An 11,015-nucleotide genomic window follows, 5' to 3' on the forward strand; every position below is an offset into this window, starting at 1 on the left:
AAGACCACAGGTCACGAGTACATTTTTATGAAATGTTCAGGATGATTGTTTGCCTAGACTAGGAGGTATGAGAGATAGAGTTAAATTGAGAATAGGGAATAACTGCTGAAGGTTACAAGGTATCTTTTAGGGGAAATGAAAATATTCTAAAATTAGATTGTGGTGATGGTTGTCCAACCCTGTGAATGCATTAAAATATCATTGAGTTCTACTGTATATCAGTGAACTGTATGGTATATAAATTATATCTCAATAAAACTATTTTTAAAAACACAGGAGAAAGTTTTCCAACATTGAGATACATGAAAATTATTAAAAGGATTTAGAACACATAAAGAAACTATAAAACTATAAACTGTAAAGGAAAAAAATGATAAATTGGACTCCATCAAAAGTTTTAATGTTGTGTCTTCAAAAGACACAACTAGGAAAATAAAACAGTAAACCAGCAGTTAGGAGAAAATATTTATGATGCATGTATCTGATAGATGACTTGTATTTATAATAAAGAACTCTTACAGCTCAATAATAAGATAAACAATCCAATTTTAGAATGAGCAAAACCCACAGATGTTTACAGCGTAGTGGCTTTATTCATAATTTCCAAAGCTTAGAAGAAACTAAGATATTCTTCAGTAGGTGAATGAGCCTGTGTTACATCCAGATAATGGAACATTCTTCAGTGTTCAAAAGAAATGAGCTGTTTCACCCTAGATAATATACATGTTTAGATGCTGTTCTCTCGAAACATCCCACCCTCGCCTTCTCCCACAGAGTCCAAAAGTCTGTTCTGTACATCTGTGTCTCTTTTTCTGCTTTGCGTACAGGGCTATTGTTACCATCTTTCTAAATTCCATATATGTGCATTAGTATACTGTATTGGTGCACTGAGAAGACCCAGAGGAATTGGGTGGAGAGAGAGGTGGGAGGGGGGATCGGGATGGGGAATTAAAAAAAAAAAAGAAATGAGCTATCAAGTTCTGAAAACATACGAAGGAATCATAATTGCATATCATTACGTGAAAGAACCCACGCTGAAAAGACTACCAACTGTATGATTCCAACTATACAACATTCTGGAAAGGGTAAGACGACAGCGACAGTAAAAAGACCAGTGATTGCCGGGGGGTGGGGGTGGGGGATTGACAGACGGAGCACAGAGGATTTTTAGGGCAATGAAAGCATTCTATATGATACTATAAGGAAGCACACGTGTTATTGTACATTTGTCCAAACCTGGAGAATATACAACACCGAAAGTAGACTTTCTGGCAAACTATAGACTTTGGTTGATTCTGATGCGTCATTGTACTTTTATTAATCATAACAAATGCACTGCTCTGGTGAGGGATGTTAATAATGAAAGAGGCTATGCATGTGTGGGGGTCTGGAAGAGTCGGACACGCCTGAGCGATTTCACTTTCACTTTTCACTTTCATGCATTGGAGAAGGAAAGGGCAACCCACTCCAGTGTTCTTGCCTGGAGAATCCCAGGGACAGAGGAGCCTGGTGGGCTGCCGTCTATGGGATCTCACAGAGTCAGACACGACTGAAGACTGAAGCAACTTAGCAGCAGCAGCAGCATGCATGTGTGGGAGCAGAGGGTATATAAGAAACCTCTGTATCTTCCTCCTTACTTTTTCTGTGAACCTAAAACTACTCTAAAAAAACTAAGCCTATTCTTTTTTAATTAATTTATTTATTTAGCTGCATTGCGTGGTGGCTCAGATGGTAAAGTGTCTGCCTACAATGCGGGAGACCCAGGTTCAATCCTTGGGTCGGGAAGATCTCCTGGAGAAGGAAATGGCAACCCACTCGTATTCTTGCCTGGAAAATCCCATGGACGGAGGAGCCTGGTAGGCTACAGTCCATGGGGTCGCTAAGAGTCGGATACAACTGAGCAACTTCACATTCACACTCACTCACTCACACTCACTCATTGTGTCTTAGTTGTGGCACGTGAACTCTTAGTTGTGGCATGTGGTATCTAGTTCCCCAATCAGGCATCAAACCTGGGTCCCCTGCTTTGGAAGCATGGAGTCTTAGCTACTGGACCAACAGAGAAGTCCCAAAGCCTGTTATTTTTTAATGAGCAGAAGATTTGAACTGGTACTTCACAAAATAATCTTTACAAATAGCCACTATGCACATTTTAAAAGTTCAAACTCATTAGTTATCAGGAAAATGTAAATCAAGACCAAGATGTAGTCTCACTTCACACACACTAAAATAGCTAAAATTAAAAAGGTAAAATAGCTAAAACTAAAAAGACTGAGAATAAGTGTTAGTACCTGGAACTCTCCACTTTCTGCTTGTGGAAATATAAAATAGTGCAACTACTTTGGAAAAGAGTTTGACAGTATTTTTTAAAAGTTAAATTTTCCTTTACCATTTGGCCCATAAATTCTACTTCTAGGTATTTACTCAAGAAAAACAGTGATATACATCCACCAAAAAAACATGTATACAATTTCATAACAGATTTATTCATAATAGCCAAATACTGGAAAAGTCTCAAAGGGCCATCAACAAATGCCTGGATAAAAAAAATTGTGCTATATCCATACAATGGAATATTACTAAGCAATGAAAGAACTACTGATGCAATAAGTAACATGAATGATTTCATGAGGTAAGACTGCCCTGGGTCTTGGCTTCCAGCACTGCTCACTCCCCCCATCACCTCATGGGAAATAGATGGGGAGACAGTGGAAACCGTGTCAGACTTCATTTTTGGGGACTCCAAAATCATTGCAGATGGTGACTGCAGCCATGAAATTAAAAGACGCTTACTCCATGGAAGGAAATTTATGACCAACCTAGATAGCATATTAAAAAGCAGAGACATTACTTTGCCAACAAAGGTCCGTCTGGTCAAGGCTATGGTTTTTCCAGTGGTCATGTAGGGATGTGAGAGTTGGACTGTGAAGAAACCTGAGCGCCGAAAAATTGATGCTTTTGAACTGTGGTGTTGGAGAAGACTCTTGAGAGTCCTTTGGACTGCAAGGAGATCCAACCAGTCCATCCTGAAGGAGATCAGTCCTGGGTGTTCATTGGAAGGACTGATGCTGAAGTTGAAACTCTAATACTTTGGCCACCTGAGGTGAAAAGCTGACACATTGGAAAAGACCCTGATGCTGGGAGGGATTGGGGGCAGGAGGAGAAGGGGACGACAGAGGATGAGATGGCTGGATGGCATCACCGACTCGATGGGCATGAGTTTGAGTAAATTCCGGGAGTTTGTGATGGACAGGGAGGCCTGGCGTGCTGCAATTCATGGGGTCCCAAAGAGTTGGACACGACTGAGCGACTGAACTGAACTGAACTGAACTGAGCTGAACTGAACAAGAAAATGTTAGCAGGACAGCTAGTGAGTGAATGGTCACCAAATCTCCATCAGGACACTTGACATTGTGCTGCTGGACAGAAGCCCACTCTCACAATTTTGTTTTGTTTCACTTTAGTTTGACAAGCCTTGTTTGTTTCTGAGGATGGGCAGCATTTTAGCTCAAAGCTTGATTTTTCTGTATCATAACTGAAGACAATATTTTTCCCCAGTCACATGACCTTTACCTTTAAATAGCTTTTCATTTTATTGCTAGGTTTGATACTTCCAATCTTTACAACTGCACATTACTTTCATCTATAAGATTTATTGCTTTTTTGTTAGCTATTTAATGCATTGGTTTTCTTGAGTTTGATGCAAGAAATGACACATTCTTACCAGTCAAATCTGAATAGTGCTGTATTTTTTTCCTTTGTTGAATAGAGTGGAGGTGGAAATGGGTGGACGGTGATAGTTTTCTCTTAAAAATCAGTTGTGCTTTTTTCTTCAATTTATATGGTACTTCTTTATTATATAAAAAATGCTATATTTTTCCCCTAACTATCCCTGCTTTCTCGCATATTAGAAGCACTCTTTCCTGTGGATCTCTCACTGAAAGTGATTTGGGTGGGACTAATTCATGCACATATTTCCCCTGACTCCTCCACTATTAACAGCAGAGGTATATATATATATATGCCCTTTTGATCAGGGTAGGCATGTGACCTGATCAAGATAATCACTAAGTACAGAGGGGTTTGATATATATCCATCAGAAAAACAAATTTTTCTTTAGCTTTGGGATAGAGAGGTATAAGAAGGACACAAGTAGAAATGTTTTTCAGCCAGCTTCTCTGGTCTCACACAAGAAGCCAGGATTTACAGCAAGGAAAAACTTCATCAAGATGCAGAAAGAAGCAGAGATAAGATAAAATGAGAGGACAGTTAGACTCATGGCCACATCAGTGTAGCCCATGGATTTAAACCCAAGATGCGGGCTCAATCCCTGGGTCAGGAAGATCCGCTGAGGAGGGAAATGGCAACCCACTCCAGGATTCTTGCCCGAAAAATCGTATGGACAGTGGAGCCTGGTGGGCTACAGTCCATGGGGTCACGAAAGAGTCAGACATGATTTAGCAACTGAACAACAACAACATGCTCTATCCCTGTAATTTTTGGTTACTTGACCAATAAATTCCTATTTTTGGTCACACTGGTTGGAATCAGGTTGTAACTGACAGTCTTGAAAATAATACAAAAAAGGAAGAAAAAATAAGTACTGTTAACTGCTGTTAATTACACAACTGAGAGATAACTATTTTTTAGTATTTTTGTGGGTTTTGCTTTCAGTGTTTGTCTGTGCATATTTATGATCATACACCACAATCTATATATTTTTTGAAATGTCATTGGTCACGAGTGTAAAATACCTCATTATGCAGCCAAACTATAATGTTAACCATTCTTCCATTATTGAACATTTAGCTTGTTTCCAATATTTCTCCTTAATGAATAATACTACAATAAATATCTTTACACCTAGAGATTTTTTTTCTGCATTTAGGATTGTTCCCTTCACACATAATCTCAGAAATTTAATTCATGGACAAAATGTATGAACATTTTAAATGTCCATGATAAAATGTGATAAATTTGTTTCCAAAGAGCTGTATAATTAATATTCTCAGCAAAATTATATAAAGATGCCAAATTCATGTCTCCGTGTGTGTGTTAGTCATTCAGTCATGTCCGACTCTTTGCGACCCCATGGACTATATAGCCCACCAGTCTCTGTCCATGGAATTCTCTTGGCAAGAATACTGGAATGGGTAGCCATTCCCTTCTCCAGAGGATCTTTCTGACCCAGGGATCGAACTTGGGTTTCCTGCATTACAGGCAGATTCCTCACCATCTCAGCCATCAGGGAAGCCTTCATGTCTCCATATCCACATTAAGTATTACCACTTAAACAAGTTTTTTGGTCACTTGGTTCGTGGGATCCTAGTTCCCAATCATGGATTGAACCCAAGCTCCCTGCAGTAGAAACACAGAATCCTAACCACTGGACCACCAGGGAATTCCTTAAAATAATCTCTTATTAGTTGTATAGTTAAGAGTGATATAGTATAACTTTGTTGTTTCCACTTGCATCTATTAGAGAGAAAATGCATGTGGATAAATTTATAATTCATGTATTTTTCCTTCTTGTGGCTTGTTGCTTCATGTTCTTATCCATGTGCTTATTGGAGGTATTAGGTTTCTCTTAATAAATTGTTTGACCTCTTCATATAGTAAAAGTATTAACATATCACATTTATTACAATAGCATCAAGTTTGTTGATTGCATTGTAATTTTGTTGAAAAAAAAAGCCTTTTTTAAAAAACACAAGTTTAAAGCTTTATGTATCACATCTATTTATCTTTTCCTCTATTGTATCTTCTCTCATCTCAGAACATCTCCTCCCCATCTAGAGACTTGAGAGTCACTTTTATGTACATTTAGAGTGGCTTTTTTAATAGCTTTGTTTTCTACTTTCAGTTAATTTAACTATCTGATCTTTCAAGCATATATGAGGAAAGAGCCAAGAATAGTCTTTTGCTCTAAATAAATGAAATGCATAAAACTTCTTTTTATCACATATTAAACTTTTTTTATCTCTCTGTCTATACTTATGCCAGGAATACTCTAATTACTATATTTTGTAATATGTTTTATCATCTGGTAAAGGTAGCTTCCAATGCCATCAATAACCTATTATTTTTAAAAATGTGTTTTTATATTGTCTCACCTGTATGTTCTTTCAGATGACCATCACACACATACACAAAACTAACAGCTCTGAAAATTCAGCAGCAGCAACAGAATAAGAAAAGGGGTAGAGCTACAAGCTACAGACTTCAAAGTGTGGCCATTGAGGAAAGAGGCAAAGCATTCTGACAGATCAAAGCACAGCTTCTAAGCCCACTGCAGCCTCCACCATGACTGAACCCAGAAAGAAGCGGATTTCCTGAGATCTCTCACTAGTACTCCCCAACCTGTGGTTAAACAGACTCAGGAGGTAAGGAAGCAGCTCAGAGAAACACTCCTCAGAGTATAGATCCCAACTTCAAGAGCTCAGCAGAAACAGGAAAGGCCCCAGAGAACTATCAGGAATCCAGTAGTATCCTGAGAACAGGAGGTATGGCTAACAAGATGGACCAATTTCTGGTACCAGATATGCAACGTCATTTCAGGAGAGTAAAACCCAGGTTATAAAGACCTCACACAGCCCCAGCAGAAGTATACTCCTACTCTTTCTGTCCTCAGTCTCCAAAGAATGGATAGAAAATAACTTTTAGCTCCACCCTGTAACTTGGAGGTGAGACATGCAAGTGTCAGGGATGAAAGAAGTCATGGAAAATTCATCCTCACTGCCTCTGAGAGGTCTGAAGGTCTTGAAAGACCTGCCCATGTTCAGCACAAGCAAGCAGGAATCAGTCAGGTACACTGCAGAAAAACAGAAAGAGAAACCCAATGTGCCAAAGAGGAACCGAGAACACAGTCTGGGAGAAAAAAGTATATACCAAGAAAAAAATTTTTTTAACTTCCTGTAGGTGCCTGTTCTATGGAAGATTGTGGTAAGAACATGAATGACGTAAGACAGATCTCAAAGATAAGAGGTAAAGCAATAGAGCGCCCAGTACACTGTTAAGTGAGAAGACTGAGAATAGTAGTCATCCTTGTTTTGTATCCAATTTTGATGGAGATGCATTTTGTGTTCCACTATTTTATTATAATGCTGGACATTGTTTCAAATGTGTTATTCTTTATTATATTAAGGAAATAGCATTGCATTTCTAATTCATAAAATGTTTTTAATAGCAAATGGTTGAACATGGACTCAACCTATTTTACCTGGCATAAAGAAACTCTTTTGCAAGCTGGCATTTAAAAAAAAAAAAACAAAACTCCTTTTTTTCTTGCATCACACTTACAAAGAACCTCAGTGCAGTCCTCAGAACTTGTCCACATAAATGATGAGTGAGACATTTCATCATATTTCCTTTTAACAGCCAGACTCTCTGTCATATAGCAAATTCAGTGACTCGTTTTTCAAAGGCAAGTTTTTCCACTACTGTTATTTACATGACTGCTGCCATTGGGGCTACAGGATATATAAATACCCTATCCTCCAAATGTTTTGAAATTAGGAAGAAGAAAGGAGTGGGATTTGGATTCACTCTTTCTACAAGCATAAGCTTTAGAATCAGGCAGCTCTGAGCATGAATCCTTGCTCTACAGATTACTAGATGTGGCTTTCGATCACACTTTCACCAGCTTTCTTATCTGATAATTAGGTCTATGCTATCTAATGTACAGGGTGTCATAAGGATTAAAAAAAGGAATGTGTTTCAAGCAAGTACATAAAAATGATGACTTGTATTATTATTGTTGTTATTATTTTTAAAAAATTTTTATGTGCTTGGCACATAGTGTACGCTTAATAAGTGCTTTCTGAATGAATGATCTCAAGAAAAAATTCAAAGATGAAATAGAAAGTCTCTGCCCATAATAAATTTCCAAGCTAGGGAATTAATTGCCAATAAAATAAATATAAATGAAACTTGAGTTCTAGGTTTGATTTCATGGGCCCTAATGACTTAATTTTGTTACCCCATTACCAAGTGGGCTTTCCTGGTGGCTCAGTGGTAAAGAATCCAGCTGCAATGCAGGAGACGCAAGAGATGTGGGTTTGATCTCTGGGTTGGGTAGATACCCTGGAGGAGGGCATGGCAACCCACTCCAGTATTCTTGCCTGGAGAATCTCACGGACAGAGGAGCCTGGCTGGTTACAGTCCATGGGGTCACAAAGAGTCAGACATGATTGGAAAGACTGAGTATTCTACCTAACTAGACCTCAGCCTGGAACCTGGGCACAGTCATAGACTAATTCCTGACCTCTTATACTCTTTAGATAGAGATAGCAGAAATAGCAGAAATCAACTCAAGCTAGCTTAAGTTAAAAGAGAAAATAATGCAAAAATCCAGGAATTGATGCCTCAAGTGACCGACCCATGGGCAAGTGTACAACTGAATATCAAAAAGGACTGGAACCAATAGGACTTCCCCGGTGCTCCAGTGGTTAAGAATTGGCCTGCCACATAACCAGCAGCCCAGAAAACCCACGCTATGCTCCTTCCTCCTTGCTCTCCTTCCCTCCTCCTCAAAGGTGACTCTATCGCAGCTTCTAAAAGAATAGATTTGTTTTGCTTGTTTTTTACCTTTAAATAAATGGAAGCATGTGCTGTGCTGTTCTTAGTTCTGAGTTCTTAGTCACTCAGTCGTGTCCAACTCTTTGCAACCCCATGGACTGTAGTAGTCCACCAGATTGGGATTCTCCAGGCAAGAATATTGGAGTGGGTTGCCATGCCCTCATCTCAAGGATCTTCCCAACCCAAGGATCAGATTCAGGTCTCTTGCATTGCAGCCAGATTCTTTACCAGCTGAGCTACCAGGGAAGCCCCAGTGGACACAAACCATTAAAAAAAAAAAAAAGAATCAGTCTGCCAATGAAGGGGACATGGGTCTGAGCCCTGGTCAGGGAGAATTCCAACCACCGTGGGCCAACTAAACTTGAGCACCACAACTACTGAAACCCAAGTGCTTAGAGCCAGTGCTCTTGTGATAGCAACGAGAGAAGCCACCACGGTCAGAAGTTCACACACTGCAACTAGCAAGTAGCCCCTACTAGCCATAATAGAGATAGCCTGTACACAGGCAATAAAGACTCAGAGCAGCTTGAAATAAAAATAAATAAATAAAATTATTTAAAAAGTGGAAAAGCTTCTTGGAAACAGAGCACGCTCGCTCGCTCTCTCTCTCTCTCTCTCTCAGCCTGCTTTTTTCTCTACAGCTGGGCTGCTTCTATCTCTAGACCATGGGGCAGAAGTTGGCCACCCCTGAGTCTCAAATCTACGTATTTCACATCCATCCTAGCTCATTGCTGGAGGAACTCTGGATGGCCCAGCTTAGATGAAGCATCTGGTTTGGTCCATTCAATGACCTCTAGGAGAAAGGAATTAGGAGAGGCCCACAGTGTTGCCTGAAGGGCAGGGCATGGGAGTGGCCCCACCACGTGGGAAGAAAGGGAAGAACACCCAGCAGGTGTCCACTACACTCAGTCAAAGGCTGAAGGCTTGACCTGTTTACAGCCCTAACTTAACTGACACAAGCTGAATTGCACTTTAAACCTTGAGCCTGGCTCCAGAATTCCACTCACACTGATCTTGCAAGACACATGTAATGAATAAAGGGAAGTGGTCTCTGCATTTTCATTTCTTCCCTTATTTTTGGGAAAATGTGGTTTTTACGTAGTGAATTTCATTCAAGATCATGGTTACTTGCTGTAAAATACCTGAGTGAGAACTGAAAAGATAAAGGGAAAAAAAAAGATAAAGGAAAAAATCAAGTTATTTCTCAATCTTACTAAACACTTAGGTGTTTCCAAACATTCCTAAGGAAATAGCTAAATAAAATTGCTGAATTGGAGGTAAATATTTCTACTTTTATCCCTGTGGTGGAGTCAGGCTGACTGCTTTTGCTTCTGCACAACATGTGATGTAATCTCATCAGTCACTCCACACACAGGAAGAGTCAGATGCTGGGGTTATAATCAAGACCTTACCTGACCCTAGCCTCCCTTGGTCAAGGAGAGTTCAGTACCCTCCACATTCTTTCTTCAACAATGGACTACCTCAAGTCTCAAGATTGGACTTATTTTCTTTGACTTCCATCAATGTCAGGGTACTTTATGTGCCTTCTTTGGGCTCCTGCCATCACTCGATTCCTGCCCTTTATCTTTCTTCAGGAATACATGGGGTGTCTGGTGGGACATGGGGTGTCTGGTGCCAGCCAAGATGGATTTGTGTATTTGACTCACTCAGTTGTGTCCGACCTTTTGTGACCCCATGGACTATAGCCTGCCAGGCGCCTCTATCCAGGGAATTCTCCAGGCAAGAACACTGGAGTGGGTAGCCATTCTCTTCTCCTGGGGATCTTCCCAACCCAGGGATCAAACCTGGGTCTTCCGCATAGCAGGCAGATTCTACCTTTCTGAGTGATTACAACCAAAAACTCTAAACACATTGCAGAAAAGCAAATCCGAAGAGTCTAAAAAGTAAATAGTGGCAGACAGATTGAGGGCTGAAGTTCAAACTTGAATAACAACTCATAGCCTGGCTGAGTTTAATGGGGTTTTTTTCCTTGTCTCATGGATTTGACCTGAAAGCAGGCCAAGTCCTGGATTTGTGTTTTAGGCACTGTTGGGAGAAATCACCATTTCCAGGAGAAATCACCTCTTGCTGAGACCAGAAAAAGCGATTCCTGCATGACAGAGAGTGTAAGAAAAATCCCACTTTTTAAAGTATGCTTTCTTTTCTCTTTTTTCTTCCAGCTCCGCCAGGATCAGCCCCAAGCACTGGCTGCATTTCCACAGCAACAGCAGCAACACAAGCATCTAAAATTCACTCCCTCCTCCAAAAATCTCTCTCTCTCTCTCACCAGAGAAACCAGTGAAATGGGCCATGCTATTCAAACAGTGTGGGTAATCCTTCTTTTCTGTAGCCCACCTTTCTTTCTTTTCTCTTGCTGCTTTATCCCCCTCAAGACAGCCTAAGTCACACAAGACTGCACGATAGAGCAAGAAAATAA

This window comes from Cervus canadensis, chromosome 7 (genome assembly GCF_019320065.1).
Source record: "Cervus canadensis isolate Bull #8, Minnesota chromosome 7, ASM1932006v1, whole genome shotgun sequence".
Taxonomy (NCBI): Eukaryota; Metazoa; Chordata; class Mammalia; order Artiodactyla; family Cervidae; genus Cervus; species Cervus canadensis.